The 26,301-nt window shown below is 34.1% G+C and overlaps 1 pseudogene; it reads left to right on the top strand.

Annotated features, from left to right (window-relative positions):
* The first annotated feature begins 20,846 nt into the window (after nucleotides 1-20,846).
* Nucleotides 20,847-21,860, top strand: LOC123381140 (annotated as a pseudogene).
* The last annotated feature ends 4,441 nt before the right edge of the window (nucleotides 21,861-26,301 follow it).

Below are 26,301 nucleotides of genomic sequence, written 5' to 3'. Positions count from 1 at the left end.
TGTTGGAATGCAGTCTGTTGGTTGAACAAAAGAACAAATGAATGTGTCCTTGGTCATTAGTAAATTAGGCTGATGTTTCCCAGTGCTATTTTTTTGGCAGAACTTTTCTACATGGAATGTCTTTCCTTCTTGATTTTCCATGTGATTTTGAACAAAATGTGTATCTAACCATGAAATTGTTTGTAACCAAAAAAAAAAAAAAAAAAAAAAGAGAGAGAGAGAGAGAAATCCCTCCTCTAAAGTGGGTCATCATGGAACTCAATATTTTAAGGATGAAAGAAGCAGATTGGACCTGAAGCATATCTTGCATAACATTCACTTGCAGACTTGTTTTCTAAGTATTTGAATTAATATGAAATGCCCCGAATGATAGGAGATTAGGTTCTGTACACTAACTAATCCTTTGTGAAGTAACAGCATGCCCAAATGTCTTTTAGTTCAAATCAAAGACCACAGACATTTGGTGAAACACAGCAGAAGGAAATCTTCTTTGATATGCTAATGATTCAATGTGTTATTCATGAAGTATTGCTCACCCTGGACACTGATATCAACTTTAGCAGAGAAAACAGTCATTATACGTTGTTTCATTTAATTTCCAGGCTTTACACGAAAAGTGAATATGAATGAAGAGAATGTTAACCTTTGTTTTTGGAAAAGCAAATCTTCAGGGAGAACAATAGATTTTTTTTTCTTAGACCCATTTCAGATTTTTTTTTAAGTTTATTTATTTATTTTGAGAGAGAGAGAGAGCAAGTGAGGGAGAGGCAGAAAGAGAGAGAAAGAGAGAGAATCCCAAGCATATTCCGCCCTGCCAGCACAGAGCCCAATGGGGGGCTCAGACTCACAAACTGTGACATCATGTCCTGAGCCGAAAACAAGAGTCCAACACTTAACAGACTGAGCCACCCAGGTGTCCCTGACCCATTTTGGATTTCTAAAGAATGTGTCACTGTTCATAGAAATATGTTTCCTTTCCTAGCGTGATCTTTTCCTCCGACATCCTAGCCAGTTTAGACTCAGAGGGTATATTCAATTTCCCATAGTCACACACATGAAAATGTGTACTCACGCTTACCTTATTCTAATGGCTATGTGCTTTCAACATCATTGTATTAGTTGGGATAGGCTAACTTTTTTTTTTAATGTTTATTTATTTTGAGATGGGGGAGGTGCAGAAAGTGGGAGAGAGAGAGAATTCCAAGCAGGCTCTGTGCTGTCAGCAGAGCCCAACAAGCTAACTTTTACTATAGAATCTAACAACTGCCTAATATCAATAATATAGCAAAAAATAAGTTTTTCTCTTGTTCGTGTTACATGTCCTGTGTCGGTGACGAGATGGATTCTGCTAAGTGGTATGACGAATTTCCTACATCACCACAGCTGTCAACAGAGAATAGGGTAAAATGCACCCTGGTTTTTCAAGATCTGGCAGGTAAGGAGCATATTTTTATGGACATGGCATTGACCAAAGTAATTCCCATGATTACCACAAACTCTGAAACATGCTGGAGAGTTTAATTTTTCCATTGTGCTGGAAAAACGAGGCTCTAAATATTTGTTTAACAGTATCAATGACTACTACAACAAGTTATTTCCCAAATGCATGCAGAAAGCTTGTATTGATAGCATAAATTCGTCAATAGCCAATAGTGCTTATAAACTTGACAGAAATGAAACATCTGGCAAAAAATAGTATGGGAAAGAAAAAGCATGTGTGATATGTATACCCGACACTTCCTAGTATTTTTCTATGTTCTCTTTTTCTATGTTCTTCCAAATAATGCTGAAATGTGCTACCACATTAACTGCTCTAAATCTCTACCTATTCATTTCACTCCAATGCCCATAACTTTCAGAAGTGTCTCATTCGTAAAACGACTGGTTTAAGGGAGAACTACAAACCAGGCACATGCTTCATATTGCCTGATTTTTGCCAACTTGACTCTAGCAGCCTTGTACACAGTTGGGAAGTATGTTTTTTGTTTTGTTTTGTTTTGTTTTGTTTTTAATCGTGTTCCCCTGTGGTTTGCCAAGGAGCGATACTCACATGCAATTTTTAAGGTAGTCATGAAGAAGAAGTATTCTTGAATGGTCTTGGGAGTTTAACACAGCAGCTTACTTAGACGCAGTGCTCTCTATTCACTGCTCCATGAGTTCCTGTCACAGTCAAGGCTGATTTCACCAAAGCTCACTCATATTCCTCTTTGCTGTTTCAACTGGTTTCCTGTACAGACCCACAGTCTCAGACTCTCCAATACTCTCCAGTTTTTCCACCTGCACTGATGTTTGGGTCTGGAATGTTAGTGATATTTCTCTATTAACTCTACCTATGCTTTGCAAATTTCTGCCACGGTTCTTCTGACATTCCTGTGGAATCCTCACTTCCTTATCAGACACCTGTAACATGTGTTTTCCAGACCAATCATAAGAGTTGGTGCAACAGACACAACTCTTCAGCCTAACTTGCATGGTCTTCTACACACAGGAATGACTATATTTCACTATGTTTTTTCTTTTTTTTTTAATTTTAAACTTCTGTAATGTTAATTTATGTTTTGAAAGAGAGGCAGAGACAGAGAGAGACAGAGAGAATGAGAGACTGGGAGGGAGGACCCAAAGCAGGCTCTGTGCTGACAGCAGAGAGCCTGATGCAGGGCTCGAACTCAGGAACCATGAGATCATGACCTGAGTCAAAGTGGGACACTTAACTAACTGAGCCACCCAGGGACCCCTATTCCCTATGTTTTTCTTATGCTTCTCCCTATGCAGTTAATGAAATATGTACTATACAAAAATCATATCTTCCTCTACTTTACATCATTGTTCTGGTTATTGAATCCTTGCCTGGTGATGTTTTCCTTTATCTCTATTTCTATTTATAGGAGTGCTACTAATATTTCATGAGCTGTTTTAAATGCTACCTCATTCCTGATATTTCCATAATCACATCAGAGAGAGGTAATGGTTCTCTTTAGATATTCATAAGGTATGCCACATACTTTCTTCATCCTTGAATTATCACATTAACCTGTCCTTAAAATAATCATATGCATATTTGATAAGAATAAAAATGGGGACTAGGATTCAATATTTCTTATTTTATTTATTTTTTTATTGTTAATTGTTTAAAACTTTATTTATTTATTTTGAGACAGAGTGTGTGGGAGGGGCAGAGAGAGAGGAAGAGAGAGAAAGAATCCCCAGCAGGTTCAGCACCATCAGCACAGAGCTCCTTGTGAGGCTCAAACTCACAAACTGAGATCATGACCTGAGCTGAAACCAACAGTCAGATGCTTACCTGACGGAGCCACCCAGGCACCCAATTTTTTTGCTTTTCAAGTTGTGTTGTTGTTGCACTAAGATTTTGGTAGTTGTTGTCACAGTGTTTTGGAATTCTGATAAATAAGAAAAAAATGTGGAGGTAATAAATAGCTTTTACACTATTTGTCACTTGTAGGATTTATTCCCAAGCAAGAAACATATTGTGGTGTCAATAATAGCATTTGGTTGTAAAAGAATAGAAAACAAACACGAAACATTCTGCTTTTCACAAGATCTCGAGCAAATTCTAAACTTAATGTTACGTCTCTGAACACACTGAGTCCTCCCTATCTTTTAATGGAAGTGATGCTTTATAGATCTTACTTTAGTGGTCTCTCAGTACCAATCATCATTTATCTATGCAAGCCAATGGTATTAGACTATGCTTTGCACCTGTTCTCCAAACATATAGAATTTTATGCCTCAAATCTCATGAATGTCATTCAGATACCGTAGATTTGAAAGGTTCATGATGAACCCCAGATGTGGTTCTATGCCAGCACTACCTATTATACTAAGGAGCATCAATATATATAGTTGTAAAATCCAGTTGTACCAAAAAAAAAAAAATATATATATATATATATATATATATACACACACACATATACCTTTGTATCTTTTTTCCTCTCACTACCCACTCCCCTCAAATAACTAATGACTTCCAAATCTTCTTAATTTTGTCTTATACATTTCTCTTGAAACTGTCCATTTTCCTCCACCTGCAGTAAAAACACCTGAGTTTCCTCTGGAACACTATCATACCATTTTTTTTCCCGTACGTATCCTGACCTACTTCCAATACATTCTTTAACATGTGAGATCTTATGAAAATGCAAACTTAAACAGGCCTAAAATCCATAGATGACAACTCTTCGATTTTATTAAGGGAAAAGCCTCATTTCTTTCAGCATCTAAACACTGTATTTACTACGTTATGAATAGCTACAGATCTTCAACATCGATTTTATGTGTCCACCAACTAACATCCAAATTTGTAAAAATGTCTTTGCTGCAATTTATTTCAGGGCAACCATGCTTGACTACCTGCCTCCTGCTGAGCCAGAGCTCTAGACTTCTGAAACATGTACACATGCAGCATTTTGTATTTTTCTATTCACAGTAATATGATGATAAAATTAGGGTTTACAATAATCTGCATTCTGGACTACATTGCATATACCATGAGGATAAATCTTTGCAAACTCATTCATCATTGTACTTCTCATGATGAGCATGCTGTCTTCACTTGGTGGCAGTCACTCTATGTGTGCCGAGCACAGGGTGAAAGCCAGTGCATCTGGTAGTCTTTGAACATGTAAAAATTCTCTCTCATTTCCAAGCATTTCTAAAGTAGATTGAAAGTTGACACTAAATAGTTTGTAGAGAGGAATCTTATTATACTCTACCACCTGAAATTAATTAAAATTAAGTTATCAACTGTCTTAACCAACTTTAATAACTGGTCACAGAAGACTCACTTTTTACCTGATGGTAAATTGCAGGAAAAAGTTCTGAGTTTCTACATATAAAATGGACGCATTGGTTGCTAAGTCAGCAATGTGTAGGAGATATAATCTTGTCCAATGTTCTCTTGTGGGTGTTTTTCCCAAAGTTGATGAGGTTATTTAAAAAAAAATCTTTTTCTTGGCAAAAATCACATTGTTATTTGAAAGATCATTTGAGTTTGAAAACTGTTAATGCAAAGTGATTTGATGGCTATCTGATTTAACACATTATTGCTTGAATTGTAATTTGGGTATAAAATAAGCATTAAAAATATGCCAAAGAAGGTTCTTCATGATGAAGGAAAATAATACCAAAAATTACTCATATTTCCAAAAATAAATAAATATTGGAAAAAGCAAATATACAGATAAATCTAAAATACATTTTCCTCTATTTGTTTAAAATGCACATTACTTTTTAGAGCAAAAATAATGGTATTAATTTGTATGTTTACAATGTATGTAGAAGTGATACATTTTATACTTATAATGCTTTCACTATAATGGGTGCACTAAGAACACATGTAAGATTGCAGATTTTTCCATGATTTAAAAAAAATAATAATTTTAATTTGTTTGTTTGTTTTGAGAGAGAGAGACAGAGAGACAGAGCATGATAGGGGCAGGGACAAAGAGGGAGAGAGAATCTGAAACAGGCTCCAGGCTCTGAACTGTCAGCAGAGAGCCAGATGCAGGGCTTGAACCCACAAACCGTAAGATCATGACCTGAGCCAAAGTAAAACGCTTAACAGACTGATCCACCCAGGTGCCCCTGCAAATTTTCCTATGTTTAAGTGAGGTGGTAGAATATTAACTTTGAATTCACTGTGAACATTTATATTCATATATATACATATATAGTTATAGTTATATAAATATATAGTAATCTCTACAGAAACCACTAAAAATTTAATGATAAGAAGCATAACTGAAAAATTCAATTAATGATTAAAAATGTTAGTCTAAAATAATAGTCCAAAAAATATAGGAATGGGAAAACAAATAATCAATAAAAAAAGTGTACTGATAGAAAATAAACACTAACATAATAGAGTGAAAACTAATAATATCAACAACTACACTAAATATTAATGGTCTAAATATTCAAATTAAAAAGCAGAGGTAATCAGCACAGATAAATTAATAAGATCTACCCAGAGCTTTCTACTAAAAATACAATTTAAATATAAATACACAATTGAGTTCAAAGAAACTGGATAGAGAAAAAATTACACCTTGTAAACTATGAGCAAGAGAAAGTCAAGGTGATGATATTGATACCGGTTGTAATAGGCATCAAGGAACTTACCAAAATAAGGAGGGCATGAAATAAAGGTAAAAGAGCCTATTCATCAGTAAAACATTACAGTTATAAATATGTAAACAACTAATAATAAGGTAGAAAAATACACAAAATAAACACTGATAAAAGTAAGTAGAGCAATAGAGAACTCCATAGTCTAAATAGATTTTAATATATCTCTTGAGGCATTTCATAACAACTAAACATTAAGAAATATATTTATAAAAGATCCAAACAACATTATTAATCAGCTTGACCATTTGATATTTTTAGAGATCTTCCCTAAAAAAATTACGTATTTTTCTATTTATGCTAAATTCCCAAAGACAGGTAATATGTATATGTATATGTATATGTAGATAAAATGTGTATATGGAGATAAAATATGTAATGGAGATAAAACTGTTCCTTTGAAAGAAATGTGTGTCATTACAAATGTATATTACAAAATAAGGTCTAAAATTAATGACCTGTATTTATACTTCAAAAATATAGGAAAAAACAACATAGTTTAGAACTTAAAGGGACAACACATCATAACCAAATAGAGTTTAGCCCAGCAATTGAGTGATACTTTAACACTCAAATATCAAACTGTTCACAGGTATAAAAATCTTGCAAGCATTTTGAATAGGGTTGCATTAAAATTGAGGAAAATTGACATCCTAAAAATACCAAATCTTCTTATTCATGAACATGGCTCCTCTCTCCACTTACTTCATTTCTTTCATCAATATTTTTAGCTTCTACATGCAGATTATGCATCAAATTTATTAGATTTTTAAATAACTTTTGCGTTTTGCTATTGCATTTTTTAAAGTTTGATTCCAATTGTTTATTAATGGCTTCCAGGAGTTTGTTGTTGTTTTGCAAATTCTTTGGCATTCTCTATATAAGCAATCATGTCATTTTCAAATAAGGACAGTTTGATTTTCATTTCTAATCTGCATTACACTTGTTTATGAATGATTTATTACACAAGTTAGGCTTTCCATTATAATGTTGCAAAGAAGTGGTGAGAGGGGACATTTTCGTCTTATTGCAGATCTTAGATGGAAAGTATTTAACCTTTCATAATTAAGTATAATGGTAGCTATAGATATTTTGCAGGTACATTTTGTGAGATTGAGAAAGTTCCTTCTGTTACTACTTTGTTGAGAGTCTTTAGATGAATGTATATTGAATTTTACATAAAGCTTAATAGATAATCAAATGTAAAGTGTTGTCTTTGATTGCAGCCTGCTTGAAAATATCAAAGGGTAAATACATTTGGGGATAATGAGGGACACTCATAGATTCACTGGGCACTGAATAATGTTGAAAGTTATTTTTAAATTGTTAGTTGTGGTTTGACAATCTGTCATAATTTTCTGGTGATTTATGCTCATATATTTTATGATGGATATTCTTATGATCTATAAATGTTTCAGGGAAAATTACAGTAAAATATTAAAATGGATTATCAAATCAGTGTGTATATGGATGTCTGTTGATTTTCTTTTTTTAAGACACTTTATTCTATTTTTTAAAATTTATTTTGAGAAGGAGAGAGAAGCAGAGAGACAGGGAGAGAGAGAGAGAGAGAGAGACAGAGACAGAGACAGAGAGAGACAGAGAGAGAGAAAGAGAGAGAGAGAGAGAGAGAGAGAGAGAGAGAGAGAGAGAGAGAGAGAATCCTAAGCAGGCTCCATGTTCTCAGCGCAGAGCCTGATGTGGGACTCGAACTCATGAACTGTGAGATCATGACCTGAGCTGAAATCAAGTGTTGGACATCTAACTGACCGAGCCACCCAGGCACTCCTGTCTATTGCATTTTCATTTTGACATTTATAAATATTTGGTCATTTCACTGGAAAAAAATAATATGTACTATGTACTTCACAGTATCTTGGATGTCAGTATTTTGTTACTAGTCTCTAACACTCTAATGGAATATTTTACTGAGTAAACCCTATGTCACTACTTAAAACTCTACAACATTATAACATTCAGTTCTTCTGTACAAAGACATTTTATAGCCAATTTCTGGAGAAAGTTTTGCTAAGAAATGTTTGTACTTTTGGATATCTGGATGGCTCAGTTGGTTAAGTGCCCAAATCTCGGTTTGGTGTTTAGGTCATGATTTCAAGGCTCTGTGGGTTTGAGCCCCACATCAGGTTCTGCACTGACTTTCTCCTTCTCTCTCTGCCGCTCCCCACTCATGCCATCTCTGTCTCCCTCAAAATAAATAAAAAAATAAGCCTAAAAAAAAGAATGTTTGCAATTTTAAATATAGTTTATTCTAAACATAAGAAGTTCCTTTTAATTTTTAGATTTGTACGTATATGCATGTGTGTACGTATACACATATATTATGTATGTGTATGTATATATGAAAATATATGTACTAATAATTCCTTTACCTCCTTTCTGTGCGTAACAGTGATAATAATAAAAAAAATATTGTTGAGGTGAGGTCAACCATGAGGGGTCTAAATTACAAGTCAGAAAATAAAAATCAGTACATGATAAGAAGAATCTCTGGGGATAAGGTACCTAATTCAGTCACATCTTGATTGTGATGTGACACCAGAAGCAAAAGACAGGAGGAAATCAGTGTCTGTTACATCAAGAATTATTTTCGTTCAAAGATGTGTTCAAATTACATCAAAGGAAAAAGGTTTTAAAATTTGTCTTGGAGACTGTTGTGGGGTTAAGAAACTTCCAGGCAGAGAAGATTGTATTTATGCAACGAATACGCATCCTTGCACAACCTATATTTATTGTATAGTGCCTTTCATCCTGAAGTGCTTCACAAATTGATTTACAAACTCTGTACTGCAATCATTTTCATTTTTGAAGCGCACTTCATCCGTTATGCACACGTATATTTCATTTTATGAATTTCAGGATATGGCATAGTAATCCCCAAATATCACTTTGAGTTTGAAACACTGTTTTATGGCTTCATGAAAACCACATGACAAATTGCGTACTCTGGTCTCTGTGACAAATCTGTCTTTTCAGTAAGTGGAGCTCTAATTGAAATGTACACTTCAACTTGCAGGCAGCAAAAGACAAAAAATATCAACTGGGGGCTCATGAATGGATGATGCATTAGTTAGCAGAAAATTTATTGGGTTACCACTGTGTATAGAAAAGCGATTTAGGTGTTATATGGGGGAAATAAAAAGTGCAGCCTCTGGCCTTGATGATCACACAAATTAATTTACACAGACAAAACATATCCACATGTAGATTTCAGTATTTCTTTAAGTAGCATACCAACAGATGTGAGCAAACATATGGCCCAAGCTCAATTCACAAGTGCTGAGTTAGTGCAGTAATAATATAATAATCAGAGCAGGACTGACTTAGATTCCTGAAAGGAATACATTTGAACCAGGCTTTTATTAGTAGAAAGGTTAAAATATACCTATCATTGATCGATAGATTTATTAGTACACCATAAGTATACTTATCAGTTCATTTGCTGTAATAGCACTCTAAAATTCATAAATTTCTGCATTTTTTACTTGTTGACTCATAATGATTCATTAATTCATACATCCATTCATTCATGCATTCTACCATTCAGCCATGTAACCAACCATCATTTATTGAACATTTCATATACGTCAGAAAAACTGATAGAAGTCAATGACAAAATAGGGAAGAAAGTACAATCTATGTCCTTAAGAGATGGTTATTATTATTATTAAGACTGTTTTCCTGGGGTGCCTGGGTGGCTCAGTCGGTTAAGCGTCTGACTTCAGCTCAAGTCATGATCTCACAGTTCGTGAGTTTGAGCCCTGCATCAGGCTTTGTACTGTCAGCTCAGAGCCTGGAGCCTGCTTCGGGTCCTGTGTCTCCTTCTCTCTCTGCCTCTCCCCCGCTCACACTTTCTCTCTCAAAAATAATAAATATTAAAAAAATTTTTTTAAAGATATGTTTTTCACCCTCTGATATCACAGTCTTAAATAATTATTAGATATTTAACATCATAATAGCTAAAGTTTGGACAATACCTCTTCATGTTTATGAAGGAAAATGTTATAGGCTGAATTGTTTCCCCTCAAAATTCATATGTGGAGGCCTTAACCCCTTTGACGATAAAGGTTTTAAATAAGTATTAAGGTAAAAAGAGGTCAAATGGTTAGGACTTAATTCAGTATGACTGGTGTTATGAGAAACAGAGATTGGAACAAAGACAACACCTAAAACATGTGGGGACACAGGGGAAAAAAGAGTCATCTTCAAGCGAAGGAGAAATGACTCTGCAGAAACCAAAGCTATGGGACATTTTGGTCTGGGATTTCCAACCTCCAGAACTGTGAGAAAAATTTCCGTTGTCTAAGCCAGCTATTCTGTGGTATTTTGATTGGCACCCTTACCAAACGAGTAAAATACATTAGATCAATATCCAAATAAAGTAGAATATGATTGCTTTTTCCTGATCCCTATATATTAGATTCTTTTTCCAGCAATTGACAAAATATTATAGAATATTAAAAATATGTCATTGGATTTCTGAAAAGTGTCTTAGTAACAACATCCTTTTGATGTCATGATAATATTGGTAGGGATTATATGTAAAATAACTATAGAGGAAATTTTAACATAAGAAGCTATATTTTCACATTGGTTTTTCATTATGAAACCAGAGATATATTGCTACAAAAACAAATGTTCCCTCAAGATACAATAAATCACATCTTAAGATTCAGAGAAAGAAAGAAAGCCCAGAAACAGATAAGAAATGGGAGAAATAATGGATACAGAGGGTGAGAAGAAAAAGTTTGTAAAATAAATGCCCAAGGAAAGCATGAATAAAATTTTTATTCATGTTTATTATTACTATTCTAAAATAACTATGCAGAAATACATGAGGGGCAGGAAAAAATGAATTTCTCGAGGTACATTTTACTCCCTAAATGCATTCCTCTTTAAATGTTTTTTAAGTTGATTTATTTATTTTGGGAGAGAGAGAGAGAGAGAGAGAGAGAGAGAGAGAGAGAGAGAGAGTATGAGCAGGGGAGGAGCAGAGAAAGGGAGAGAGAGACAATCCCAGGCAGGCTCCACACTGTCAGCACAGCACCTATTGTGGGGCTTGGACTCATGAAATCATGAGATCTTGACTTGAGCTGAAATTGAGAGTCATATACTTAACCAATTGAGCCACTCAGGTGCCCCAAAGCATTGCTCTTTTATTCTTTCCTTGCTTATAAGTATATGTTTATCTTGACAACATATCTCCTTTTTTTTTGTTTGTTTCCTACATATATACAAAACTCTCTGCCTCAACATAAATGCAAATATGGTTTCAAGTATTATGGGAAAATTGCTGTATCTGTCATCAAATTTATGACAAAAGTATATTGTTTAATATTATACATGTTAATGAAAAAAATCCATATAATATAATCATACTTTTATGTATACTTATATAGATTTTCCACATTATAAAGCTAAATACAAAGCATCTCCTTCTGGGTGATATAGTAATTACACTGCCGCATCACAAATTATTGCAGAATTTGGCATAGGATTTTGAACGTTTCCACAACCAAGAGATGAATTCTAATTATTTTTATAAGTTAATGTTGAACACAGACAGATAGATCAATGGAACAGAATAGAAAATCCAGAAATGGACCCAAAATTATACGTTCAACTAATCTTTGACAAAGTAGGAAAGAATATTCAGTAGGACAAAGTCTCTTCAACAAATGGTGTTGGGAAAACTGAACAGCAACATGCAGAAGAATGAAACTGAACCACTCTCTTACACCACACACAAAAATAAATTCAAAATGGATGAAAGACGTAAATATGAGACAGCAAACCATGAAAATCCTAGAGAACATGGGCAGCAACCTCTTTGACCTTCACCAGAGCAACTTCTTACTAGACAAGTCACTGCAGGCAAAGGAAACAAAACCAAAAAATGAACTATTGCAGCTGCACCAAGATAAAAAGCTTTTGCACAGTGAAGAAAACAATCAACAAAAGGAAGTCTACAGAATGAGAAAAGATATTTGCAAATGACATATCTGATAAAGGGTTAGTATCCAAACTCTTTAAGAACTTATCAAACTCAATACCCAGAAGACAAATTAACCTAGTTAAGAAATGGACAGAAGATATGTACAGACATTTAAACAAAGAACACGTACAGATGACTAACAGACACAAGAAAAGATACGGAACATCATTCGTTATCAGGGAAATACAAATCAAAACTATGATGAGATATCACCTTACATCTGTCAGAATGGCTAGAATTAACAACACAAGAAACAACAGGGGAAGCCTCTTGCACTCTTGGTGGGAAGGCAAATTGGTTCAGCCAGTCTGGAAAACAGTATGGAATTTCCTCAAAAAGTTAAAAATAGAACCACCCTACAACCTAGCAATTGCAGAACTAGGTATTTGCCCAAAGGATGCAAAAGTATTGATTCAAAGGACACATGCATCTCAATGTTTAATAGCTACACTATCAACAAAAGACGAACTATGGAAAGAAGACAACTGTCCATCAACTGAGAAATGAATAAAGAGGTGGTATACACATACAATGGAATATTGCTCAGCCATAAAAATTAATGAAATCTTGGGGCATCTGGGTGGCTCAGTGGGTTGAACATCCCACTCTTGATTTAAGCTCAGGTCATGTTCTCACAGTCCATGAGTTTGAGCCTGCCATTTGAATCCCTGCTTGGGATTCTCCCTCTCCCTCTCTGTGCCCCTCCCCAGATCACATGCTCTATCTCTCTCTCCAAAGGAATAACCATTTTTTAAAAAAGAAAAAAAATGAAATCTTGCCATTTGTAATGACATGGATGGAACTAGAGTGAATTATGCTAAGTGAAATAAATCAGTCAGAGAAAGACAAATACTGTATGATTTCACTCATACGTACAATTTAAGAAACAAAACAGATGAACATGGGTGGGGGAAGACAGAAGCAAACCAAAAAACAGTCTTAATTACAGAGAACAAACTGAGGGTTGCTGGAGGGAAGGTAGATGGGGATAGGATAGATGGATGATGGGTACTAAGGAGGGCACTGTGATGAGCACTGGGTGTTATATGTAAGTGATGAATCACTAAATTCTATTTCTGAAATCAATATTACACTATATGTTACCTAGAATTTAAACGAAAACTTGAAACAAAAGAATAAAATAAATAAAATAAAATGTATCAGTAAAATAAGTAAAAGAATATTGACTTCAGAGATGAAAAGTCAGAAAAATTTGAAGTTGATAGCATCATATGTAGCAATAGAGTCAGGCAGAACAATGCTAGGTCTTAAAATGAAAAAAAAAAACCTATATTACAAAAATACATTTCCTCAAAGAAATCAAGGAAATATATGACTAATTGAAATTTTGTGTTTTTTGAAACATAATTATCACTTCTGAAAACCACTATTTGCAAGTTGTTATTTTTTTTTTAGATTTAAGGAGAGCACATTTTATTAAAACAATATCTTATGTTTTCATTCATGAAAGCTATTTATTAACAGAAACACTACAATGTCCCAGAGGTGTTTTATAATGACACATATCTGAACATTTTTATTAATAGCTGAATATAATGTCGAATTCGTACTTGGAAATTACAATTCTGAAATAATGAAAAAATGGAAATATAATTTTCTAAGTTAATTAAAATTAGTCAATGATAAGACAAAACATCTTAGCTTGAAGGTAGAATAATATGTCAATAATTATAATATTAAAATAGCCCATTCTAATAAGCAGTTACTGGGCTCCATTCACTGTACTTAGCCTTTATAGATTATTCAGGGGATCCCCATTATCATGCTATTAATAATATGCACTTATTGACTATTTATACATCTTGCTGCTTTCAGAGTCTTGAAAATCTGCTGCGGGTCACAAAAATAGCAGAGCCAAACTTAAATGCAAAATTAAATAGATAGTTGATACAGAGATATGGAAATAAAAATCTAGGTTATAGATATATAGATATATATTTTTAGATATATGTTTCTCCATGTGTATTGAGTTCTTCTTTGTTCTTACTCTTCAATAAAATTGAAAGATGAATTTAACCACATTTAGAGACTCTGAAATAGTATTAGAAAGGATATCTCTTATTTATCTCTAAAAGTTGATGCCATTTAACAATGGACAACTATAGGGGCGCCTGGGTGGCGCAGTCGGTTAAGCGTCCTGACTTCAGCCAGGTCACGATCTCGCGCTCCGCTCCGTGAGTTCGAGCCCCGCGTCGGGCTCTGGGCTGATAGCTCAGAGCCTGGAGCCTGTTTCCGATTCTGTGTCTCCCTCTCTCTCTGCCCCTCCCCCGTTCATGCTCTGTCTCTCTCTGTCCCAAAAATAAATAAAAAACGTTGAAGAAAAATTAAAAAAAAATAAACAATGGACAACTATAAACTATCAGAAATATACCTATAAAAGTGAATTTAATATTCTAATCTGTATTTGGAGGTGTTCATTATTGAGAACATACTGCAAAGAATATATATTTGTTTTTAACATATTTTGTGATAAATGTCCTAAATATGAAAGATGATGTGCTTGAGCAACGGACTCATACTTAAGTTATGCTTACTCTGTTGGAAAAATGCAAAATGGTGACTTTAAAATTTGTGAAATATTTGTGAGTTTTAAGAAAATGTCTTAATTATTAAGTGTTTTAATAAATCAAGATGACAAAAGTGATTCTTCTATGTTCCTGAGAGGCTTTTATCCATATAATCTTACGTGTCTATAAAGTTTTCAGTGTTTCAAAAATCACATTATTTTATTTTTCTGTTTTCAATGTTATTCTAACATTTGGTAAAAATTATGGTGTTTGGTATAAATTATGCTTTTGAATGCAGTGTGTGTTGCCATTGTTTAAAAAAAAGACTTTCTTTTTATACAATGTAAATTTGCATTCTGACTAGAGATCAAATTTTAAAAGTATTAAATACAAATATATATTCTTTGAAAAGTCACACCCATTAAATGTATTTCACTTATGTTTTTATTCATGTATTTACTGTCACCTAATCCATTAAAGTGGCTACACTTTGTGAAATGTGTGTGATATCTTAGATCCAACCAGCATATTCATGTTCAAACCTGAACTTTGGGTCATTAATACTCTGCCAGGAACTATTAGACATTTACCAGGGGGTTTGGGGGAGGCTAATACAGGTTTCTAAATGACAAGAAAAATATATGACCTTATGTCAGATCATTAAGCCCAAATGGTGTATGTGAGAAGTGGACCAAAATGTACATTCTCCAAAGTCAGAAAAGAAGAGGTATTATATAAGAAAGGGTCAAGTATGTGTTAGAAGAAAACTCAGCCTGATGAATTACACTGAGCTGCAGATAATTTCTGATGTTTTCGGAGGTGTGATCTTAGTTTCTTTGCTTTTGCAGACTACAGCAGTTAAAGGTGTTGACAGGTACCGAATATATGGTACTGTTTTCTTAGTGGAATTCTAATTTATTTTAAGCATGCATAGTCTTCAAGTAATAGTAATGTTAGAGGTCATTTATTTGCAAGGATATTTTAACATGTAATTTCAATTTGAATTTAGGAATATAAAAAAATATAATATTCAAAGCTTCTGAACACAGCTATTATACTACCTGGTTAGAGCCACAGTCAATTCTGACTTGATCATTGCTCATGCTGTATCAGCTAAAGGCTTTGTGTCTCGTGTAGGTAATACATGAAAATATTCATAATATTCATTCAAGTGTCTCCCTCTACAAATGTTTACAGTAAAACATATATATATATATACATATTTGTATATGTATATATATACATATGTATACATATGTATATATATATACATATACATACACATATGTATATATATGAAACAATATCCATTTTTGAACTTGCTTAAATAATAATGTAATTTATATAGTATTTCCCTAACTCATGTGTAGTTTTTTTCATGTCAAATTTTGCATTTGTTTATAATAGCAGTGATATTAGGTAGAGCAGCTAAGAATTGTTTTCTTTCATAGAAGAGACCCCCAAGGTATGTGGGGAGTAAAAACAGAAATATCGGGGTTCCATGTTTGTCCTCATATTTCTTAGAGTCAATGGTAGTAAGCTAGTGAAATGCAACAGATTCCCTAATAAAATCTTGTGAAACGCAATATTTGCAATCTATCTGAGAAAAACTCAAATGGAATCAAATTGAATCAAGATGAGAGATTTCCATGTCATTTCAGTTCTGTTGATTTCAATATACACATTTGGCAAAGAATCAACATACGGTGCAGTGCTCTATACTTTATGCATATAATTTGTATTTGTAGGTCTTTATAAGTTGGGTTAGTCCTTCTTTTGTGAATAAAAGTATATGAGGAATTAAACACAAATTGATCTACTAATTATTCTTCCATTTTTAATAAATAACCCATGTATTTCCTTTGAAAAATTCCACCTGTTCATCAGTTATTCATAAAGATTTCTCATCTTACTGGACAAAAGAAAATATAGAGATGGTGAACTAATAATGAATACTAAATTATATATTTGTATATTGTGTGTAAAGAGATACTATGTTGTTGTAAACACTGTTTATACACCCACAAAAATGTGTATATAAAATATCATATGCATATATACACAAATATATATATATTCTATTCATATTCTAACTTCATTTATATATCCTAATATATCACAATGGATAGGAAAATAATTCATTTTCAAAATGGTTACTTGTAAAGATAAAGATAAAATTAATTTCTTTTTAAGAGAAGTACTTTCAACAAAAGTGACAAGTTATATTCACTCATATAACAAGGGAAAACTTATCTCGGATGTAACTAAGACCAGAGGCTTTTTTAGATTGTAAAAATTACTAGTTTCCTCATTTTCCTGACAGGCTTATGTAATAAATGGCAATTAAAGGGCCATTGAATGAATGTGAAGGATAATAGAAATTGTTAGGTGACTACAAGAGGAAATTAAAGAGAAATGGAATTGCAGAGAAATCAAAAAGTAAGGAAAAGGGAGTGGATAATTAGAGAGAAGACAAGTATCAAGACTTGAGCCAAGAAAGGGAAGGTGGAACATAAATTTAGACAAAACTTGCTTCAAGTGTCCTCTCAATATTGAAGAGAAAACTCTTCATTAATATGAATCTTCCCTATTAAAAACGAAATGAGTGGTGTTTTCTTTATGTTATTTCCTTAAGCCACTTAAATCTTCAAATTAATTACATATATCCATTAAAATTCAGCTAAGGAAAGCAATGTTTATATTATGTATTTTAATATATTTAATTTTTACTATTTGTTTACTTCATTCATTTCATATTAATCCTTATGGGTGTCAAGTTGCTTGCCACTGGCTGGCCAATACAATAACGTGGAAAATAAGGAACAATTGAGGCCCTGGGCATTGATATTTCAAGCTTTATAAAATGCATTGTCTTCATACCCAGAAATGGAGGAACAATCTCCATCCCTGGGTACAGATGGAAATAAAGGGATAATGATCCATATAATTCACTCATTTCTTTTGAAGTAAGCAAAGAGATATTATACAAGTTTCCAAAGTATTTTTCTGGAACTTATCCCTGAAAATTAAATCAAAAGAATTCCCAAAACCCTTCTATGAGGGCTTTTCACAAAGTCATAATAGCACAAGCCTACAAAGATGATTTTCAATCATGACATAGAGGAAACATTGCCTTAATTCATCCCGCAGACAAAATGGATGAGAGCTGAGTTTTCCTTCAAATAATTTTCAAGAACCTGAGGCTTGAGTGCGTCATCAATTTGAAAAAGCGAAGAGACACTTTTAGAACCAATTTGCAACATCAATAGCTAGAGTTTGCCATGAATACTTGAAGTATATCGCACTGAAGAGTGATCTAAGTGCTTCCCTCCTAACGTTTCTAGATCATTGTATGCAAAGCTTCTAATATATCCTTCATCTGTAACAGGCAGGTCCTCCTGAATGATGTAATTTTTTTAAAGTATGAGGCAATCATTTCCCATTTTTTCGAAACCAGGTAAACTTCTACCTTAAAGTCATAAATCTATCCAACTAAATTACCTTTTGATAATCAAAGACAATCCACATGGCGGGGGGTGGGGGGGGGGGAAGGAAAGCTGTGCTTAACATTCAAATTGCATGCCAAAAGCCATACCTGTATCATATAATTTTCCCTAGAATATTAGGCAGTTAGGTACAGTACAGAATTTCTCATTAATCACACAGTCAGTAGTGATGACACAGTTCATCTTAGAAATAGATGAGTTTCTTCCACATTAATTTTTGCCAATAATCTTGGTTATCAGTCTAAATTTGAAAGATATTGTATAATCCATGCTTTTTTATTTGAGTGTCTTGCGACATAAAAATTGACTTCTTTTGTTTGCATTATAATTCACCCAAGTTTGTATTCTGTTACCAGTCGGTGACTAAAGATGAACAAAATGTATTAAATACCTTCTTAAATATTTCAGTCATCCCCATTGTAGATAAAGAATCTAGAGATCAGAAAGGAACATGGAGTGGATACAAAGTCAGGTTAAAATTCCAGCTTTCTGTCCTCAATTTTTATATTCTATTAACTCAATCACATAACACACTTCTCTCAGAAGAACAACTACAATAAGATGTATGTTTTAATTTTTATTAACATTGTAAATCACATTCATGTAGCCATTAAATTCAATTAAATACGCATAATGTTATGTTAATAACATAACTTTCTGAAGTTAAAGTCAATATTTTTCATACCTCTACAGGTACATTAAAATAGTACCTGAAATATATTTTTGTCAAATTGTAGCTAATTATATGCCTTTATCATTTGTTCATAATGCAGAAGGCTTTTTTTAATTCTAATATTTGCCTAACTTACATTCAGAAGGTTTTTTTAAATTCTAATATTTGCCTAACTCACATTCACTTCGTAATACTGAAAACTGTAATATTTTAATCAGTATCCCAAATTCTCATATGCTTCTAAAAATATGAAAGCTATCTGCCATCTAGGCCACTAGTAACCCTATTAGTAGCAGAATTATTTTTTAATCAAATATTGCATTCTGTATATAAGTAATATTTTCCTCAATAAGTACTTTTTAATTGTAAGCTGATAACCTGTGCCTACTGTAAATCCCATATTTGAAAATCATAAGATCATTGCATCAGATGTGTTATTTGAAATAAGGAACAGTGGGTGACATGATTTATATCAAAATCTATTTCTTTTTCTTCTTTCAGTTAGGAGCACAGCATAAAAATCATTCATATAAATATTTGAGAAATTAAGATGTAATAATGGCTTCTCTAGAATCTCATGTAAATTTAATTAAAAATTGATAAAAAGCTTGGAAGAAATGGAATAATTCACTTTTTTGTGTGTGTTTATTAAAAAACATATCACTATCAAACCCTAATAACTCACTATTTTATTGTTAATATTCATTTTAAGGTAGTGGTGAAACATATTATTCAGCCAATTTGAGTTTTCACTCTTTATCAGAGTATTTATTAAAATCTTAGTGGATATTCAAAAATGTCTAATAAAGTATATCAGTACTTCAATGACTATATTGGCAAATTAAAGTTACAAAACATATCTACTCTTTATGTTATAAGTCATTGTGCAAATAACACAGTGAAGTTCTAATGACCTACTTAAACTCTTTCAATTTACTGAACATATTCAAGTCACCAAAAGTGACATAAAAATGGAAAAGCTAACCATTTAAAATTATATATGGGAGTGATAAAACTGAGCCTAACAATACCCCCCCCCCCAGAAAAAATATATGTATGAGTCTTAAATTTTATAATACTGGAACTTTGTGATACTGAACTCATAAACATTATTTTCATGCAACATAGAGTTTCAAACTAGTTCCTTATTTTGTAAAATTAGAGAAAAAAGCAGCAAACTCATGAGTTTTTGTCAAGTTCAATTATGGTAACAAATGACGTACAAATCCCATTGGATTATCCTTTACCAGCCACTCCCCATCACCGCATGCCCATCCATCAGACCCTCTAAACAACTAGTCTACTCTGTTTAGAATTTTTTACTTATTCTGAACATTTCATATAAATAAAATATGTGGTTATTTGTGATTGATTTCTTTCACTTAGTATAATGCTTGTATGATTCACCCATGTTATGGCATGTTTAAGAACTCCATTCCTTTTCATGGTTCAATAAAATTCTACTGTATGAATACAATGTATTTTTTTATCATCAGTTAAAAACAAGTTTTCCATTTGTCTGCATATAAACCATAAAGTGGAATTACTGGATCATACGGTAGTTGTGTTTAATTAACCATTTGAGCAATGGTCCAATTGTATTTTAACTTTTCTACACCTCACCAACACCTAGAGGTAATATTTTGGAGAAATTGGAACACTTCTACACTGTTGATGGGAATATAAAATAGTGTAGCTTCTATGGAAAACAGTATGGAATCTCCTCAAAAAATTAAAAATAGAACTACCTATCATCCAGCAACCTCACTTTTTCAGTCTACACCCAAAAGATTTGAAATCAGGAGAGAGATCTACACTCCCATGTTTATTGCAACATTGTTCACAATAGCCAAGATATAAAAAACAACATAAATATCCTAAGACAGACAAATGGATCACAAAAATATTATATATACATACAATAGAATGTTATTCATCCTTTAAAAAGAAGAAAATCCTACCATTTGTGATATCATAAATTTGAGGTAGGTATCTCCAAGAATGTACAAATTTGTGAACATGCCTTTCTGGCTTACACACTGGGTGTGAAATAACTAATTTTTGGTGTTAAAAAATATATATTCCTTTGAAACACCCTATAGCCGTAAGAGATACAAGGAAATCACTAAGAAAGTCAGCACTACTTAAGAAAATAGGCTATGACCCCAACACAGTAGCATTTGTGCCAATTTCTGGCTGGACCTGTGACAACATGCTAGAGTGAAGTGCTAACATACCTTGGCTTAAGGGATGGAAAATCACCTGTATAGATAACTGTGCCAGTGGAACCATGCTGCTTGAAGCTCTGGATTGTATCCTGGTACCAACTTATCCAAATGACAAGTCCTTGCACCTGCCCCTCTAGGACATCTACAAAATTGGTGGCATCGGTACTATCCCTGTGGACCAAGTTGAGACTGGCGTTCTCCAACCTCACATGGTGGTCACCGTTACTCCAATCAACATCACAACTAAAGTAAAGTGGTTGAAATATACCATGAACTTTGACTGAATCTCTTCCTGGGGACAATGTGAGCTTAAACATCAAGAACAGGTCTGTCAAAGGTGTTTGTTGTCGCAACATGGCTAGTAGGAGCAAAAATGGCCCATCAATGGAAACAGCTGGTTTCACAACTCAGGTGATTATTCTGAACCATCCAGGCCAAATCAGTGCTGGCCATGCACCTGTGTGGATTGTCACCGAGCTCACATTGCTTGCAAGGTTGTTGATCTGAAGGAAAAGATAGATCACTTTCCTGGGAAGAAGACAGAGATGGCTCCAAATTCTTGAAATCTCATGATGCTGCATCATTGATATGATTCCTGGCAAGCCCATAGGAGCTGAGATTCTCTGAAGATACTCCTCCAGGTTGTTTTGTTCTTTGGACATGAGACAGACTGAGGCTGTGGGCGTCATCAAAACAGTTGACAAGAACGTTACTGGGGCTAGCAAGGTCACTTACTCTGTCCCGAAAGTTCAGAAAGCCAAATGACTGTTACCCTTAATACCTGCTAGCCCAGTCTTAATTCATTGTGGAAGAATGATTTTAGAGCTGTTTGTCTCAATTGGTTACAAATGTTTAACAGTAAAATACTTGTGAATGATAAGAACGCATTGTAAAACCTTCAAATTGAGAGGAAAATGTTTTGAGAAACACTTGATTTGTGTGTGGGGGGTAGTTTTAAGTTGTTAGTTTTTAAAATCAGTATTTTTCAAGGGAAACAACTTGACAAAAATTATGTCACAAAATCTTGAGACCTGTGAAAATAAGGTTTAATAGAAAACAAATAAATAATGGAAATATTTCTCAGCTATTTCTTTAAAACTTTCTCCTCAATATTCTATTTCATGTTACCAGACAAATATCTGAATAAGCCATATTCATGGTGAAAAAATATACTTCTTTTGTCTTATTTTCTTATTTTGATATCTAGCAAAACATGCTATCTTGTGGGAACTTGATAACACATTGTGTAATAACAGGCACATAAGAAGTTTGACTCAGACAACAATTACATACACTAAATTATCATGGAATAAAGTAACTGAGAAAACAAAGTAGTAGTATAAGTAATAAGCCAGGGCCAGCCTTTAGATTTGATTCTGAATAAGAAAGGAAACCATGGATGAGATTTTAATAAATAATGGTTGAATAAATAAATAAAAACATGTACTGCTTTGATTTCCTTAAAAGATACTTTATGACCACGTTAAATTTTTTTAAGTTAATTTACTTATTTTTGAGGGCTGGGTAAGGGCAGAGAAAGGGAGAAAGAGAAGCCCAAGCAGGTTCTGCACTGGCAGTGTGGAGCCCAACGTGGGGCTCAATCTCAGGAACCCTGAGATCAAGACTTGAGCTGAAATCAAGAGTCAGATGCTTAGCTGACTAAGCCACCCATGCTTCCCTTATGGCCACATTTTAAAATAGAAGAGAGGGGTGCTCGTTCATCTGTTTCAACAGATGAACACAGACAATAAATCTAACTCATCATTAAACTTTTCTAATGACTAGTGAAAGAGAAAAGCAAAAAGTAGGCCAATTGCAGTCTTACAATATTAGCATCTCAGATCACCATAAAAACAAGCAGATACAACTTCCATGACAAAATAAAATAAAAGCAAAGCAAAGCAAAATAGAACAAAACAAAACAAAGCAAAAACAGACGTGTTTCCCACCTCATGATGTGTATTGAATTTTGAAAAAAGAACAGATACTATGTCCAGGGGGCAATTAAGCTCAGAAGAAGTAGTCTTAGTAAGAGGTCCTGGTATCTGTACTCCATTAGTCAGTCATACAGGTAGATAGTCCATGCAGCTAACTTTCATTTTCTAGCCAGGTTCGACCCGTAAGTCTCTGCATTCCAGTGTTATTTTCAATAAGCACTATAGATAAATGGCATGTTCTGCTTTAAAAAATCCTTAGGTAGGAACTGCCTCAGATAATCTTGCTGCTATAAGTCCCGTTGCAATATTTACAAGTAGATTTTACTGAGATCAGCATTGTTTTTTGCATGCCCAGGATAGAGCAAACCTGTTCCCAGAGTCATCAGCATAGAGGTGATACATGAAACATTGGAATTAGAGGTACAGGGTTTCCTAGCAGAGCGGCAAGTGTGTGCAAGAGTATTCACTTTCAGCTACCCTTATCCAGGGCTATATTGAAGAAAGCATTGGATTCAATAAGGCTTGGCATTTTGCAAGGTGAGTGCAGTATGGTTATTGGTGACGGGGAGAAAACAATATCAAGCAATAAACAATCCGCTACTAATTTTCTTTGTTTACCTGCTTTTCACATTTCCTGGATGTCTGAGATTCTAATCACATAGGTCTTCAAAAAGACGTGACAAGGACACCAAACAATAATTTGATCTTAATTATGAGGGTCTTCGAAAAGAATGACAGGGGATCTCAAATAACAGAGAACAACAAAGTGTATTTGCACTTCATTTGCGTTGGATGGAAATCTCTTATTTTATGACATAGACCTCTACAGACCACAATTCCTGTTGACCAAAACTTTCTTTATATTCTTTCCAAATTCTAGAAGCAACTTTATCATCAGTTCTGGTTTGCAGTAGTTCTATAAATTATCTTTTCATGTGAAAAATATATAATATTTAATATACTACAGTGCATGTATTTTATAATAATATAATCATATATTATAAATAATTATGTAGCAATTAGGTAAATATTGTATAATACTATTTAATAATATTATATCATAATATTATATATATTTAGCCTTCTAATGTCTGTTCATGTTTTAGAACGTGATAGACTTGTTTGCTTCCATTTTCGAAGAAAAGTCCCTCTTTTGAAATTTCACAAGAAAAAATTCTGCTTCAGTGAAGATTTGATCATCTAAAATAGAAATAACTTGGTTAATTGTACTTCCTCTGACAGATTTCGTTTATTTTGTTTTTCCCTATAAGTGTAGCTGAACTTGAAGGCAAGATTATGGTCATGTATACTGAGTCCATTTATCTTTATCATATACACAAAGCAATTGGAATTCATGAAGATTATGTTTAAATTAGTTGAGAAAGAAAACTCTGTTACCTAGGGTTAGAACAATATGTACTTTGTTCAAACACCAGATTAGGCATGATCACATGCAACAAATTGGAAATTATATTTTGGTCAACATCCATCAAATTTGCCAGCCCACAATCTCATGTTGGCATTTCTCTACCTCATGAATCATGCATTCCCTGGGTAGAATCAGAGTGATATTTCCCAGGGTGTCTTGCCACAAAACAAGGGAAAATAGCGTGCACTTCCAAAGATTGAAAGTTGTGGTGCAGAGCATGCTGTCCTCTCTCTTAGCTATATTCATCGTGGAGGCTGTTACTTTTTCTTTGGCAGAGAGGCTGGTTGTCTGGTACTGGCCTCTGGCTTTTTGAGCATCTAGGGGTGTGCAGTGGATCAAATCATTTTTGTTAAAAAAAATGTGCTCAAGTTTGAACACAAGTAAATCCTGACTGTATCACAAAGTTTGATTTCCTGGACCCTTCAAAAATTGTCAGCCAACAAATAGCATCTGTAAGACCCTTTCCATTTACACTAGATGAAGTACGTTCTGTGACAATCTTGGCAAATACATTCTAGTCACATCCATTTGATGCTGAGCAACTGGCAAAAATACTCAGCCATATGTGGTAAAGATAATTATCTTTGTTTTTGCCTGTATGACTTCATATGCTGTGTTCAGGGAATTAGGGCTGCTAATTCTCTCTCGCCCCTCCTGAACTCATCTTGTCTTCTGTACATGCCAAGGTGACCCTTTCTTAGCATTTTCCCGCCGAGTTTGTCTTCCTTGCAAAATCTATTAGCAATAAATATGGTCATCGCTATTCATGGCCAATCTTTTCTGGTGTTTGGGGTATTTTTGTTGTTGTTGTTGTTTGCTTACCTCATTCTTTTGTCTTCTCTTATTAGGTCACATTTAGCAGATTTTATAGAGTGTTGGTGTCAAAGATATTTCACAGAGAGATCACATATTTTTTAACATAATTGGACAATAAGTTATGTGAAGGCAAACTCATCTCCATGTATTTTTCATTTTGCGGCCCATTTCTCTTTAAAAGGTGCCACTTATATTGTAAAACTATCTGGAACGTGTGGCAGCTGGGTGGCTCAGTCGACTGAGAATCCGACTTCGCCTCAGGTCATGATCTCATGGTCCATGGGTTCAAGCCCCACGTTGGGCACTGTGCTGACAGCTCAGAGCCTGGAGCCTGCTTTGGATCTGTCTCTCCTTCTCTCTCTGCCTCTCCCTTGTTCTCTCTCTCTCTTTCTCTCAAAAATAAATAAACATTAGGGGCGCCTGGGTGGCACAGTCGGTTAAGCGTCCGACTTCAGCCAGGTCACGATCTCGCGGTCCGTGAGTTCGAGCCCCGCATCAGGCTCTGGGCTGATGGCTCGGAGCCTGGAGCCTGTTTCCGATTCTGTGTCTCCCTCTCTCTCTGCCCCTCCCCCGTTCATGCTCTGTCTCTCTCTGTCCCAAAAATAAATAAAAACGTTGAAAAAATAAATAAATAAACATTAATTTTTTTAAAAAATATCTAGAACTTTATGAAGGAAACCATCTTATACGTTCGAACCCAAGCTTAGAAACAAATGTGTACATTACCTACTAGGAAATAAAGGGTTTTGTTTATTCTTCAGGTGTGACAGAAAAATCATTGGAAATCAGGCATAAATGATGGCTCTCTGGGTGTCTTTAGGTCTACATCTTTTCTGGAGAATATTTAGATTGACTCTTCATCACTTTCTGGACAAACAATGTTTCAAATGTATTTGCTAAACTCATGTATGACTTATTTTTCAGCCCTAATGAGCAACCAGACCACTAATGCTAGTAAACTGTTTTAATAATCAACATCAAAGACGAATCCTTTTCCAGATAAAGAGCTGCCAGTCAATTGTGT

Source organism: Felis catus, chromosome D3 (genome assembly GCF_018350175.1).
Source record: "Felis catus isolate Fca126 chromosome D3, F.catus_Fca126_mat1.0, whole genome shotgun sequence".
NCBI lineage: Eukaryota > Metazoa > Chordata > Mammalia > Carnivora > Felidae > Felis > Felis catus.
The sequence above is the reverse complement of the archived record's forward strand: the minus strand, read 5'-3'. Positions and strand labels throughout refer to the sequence as shown.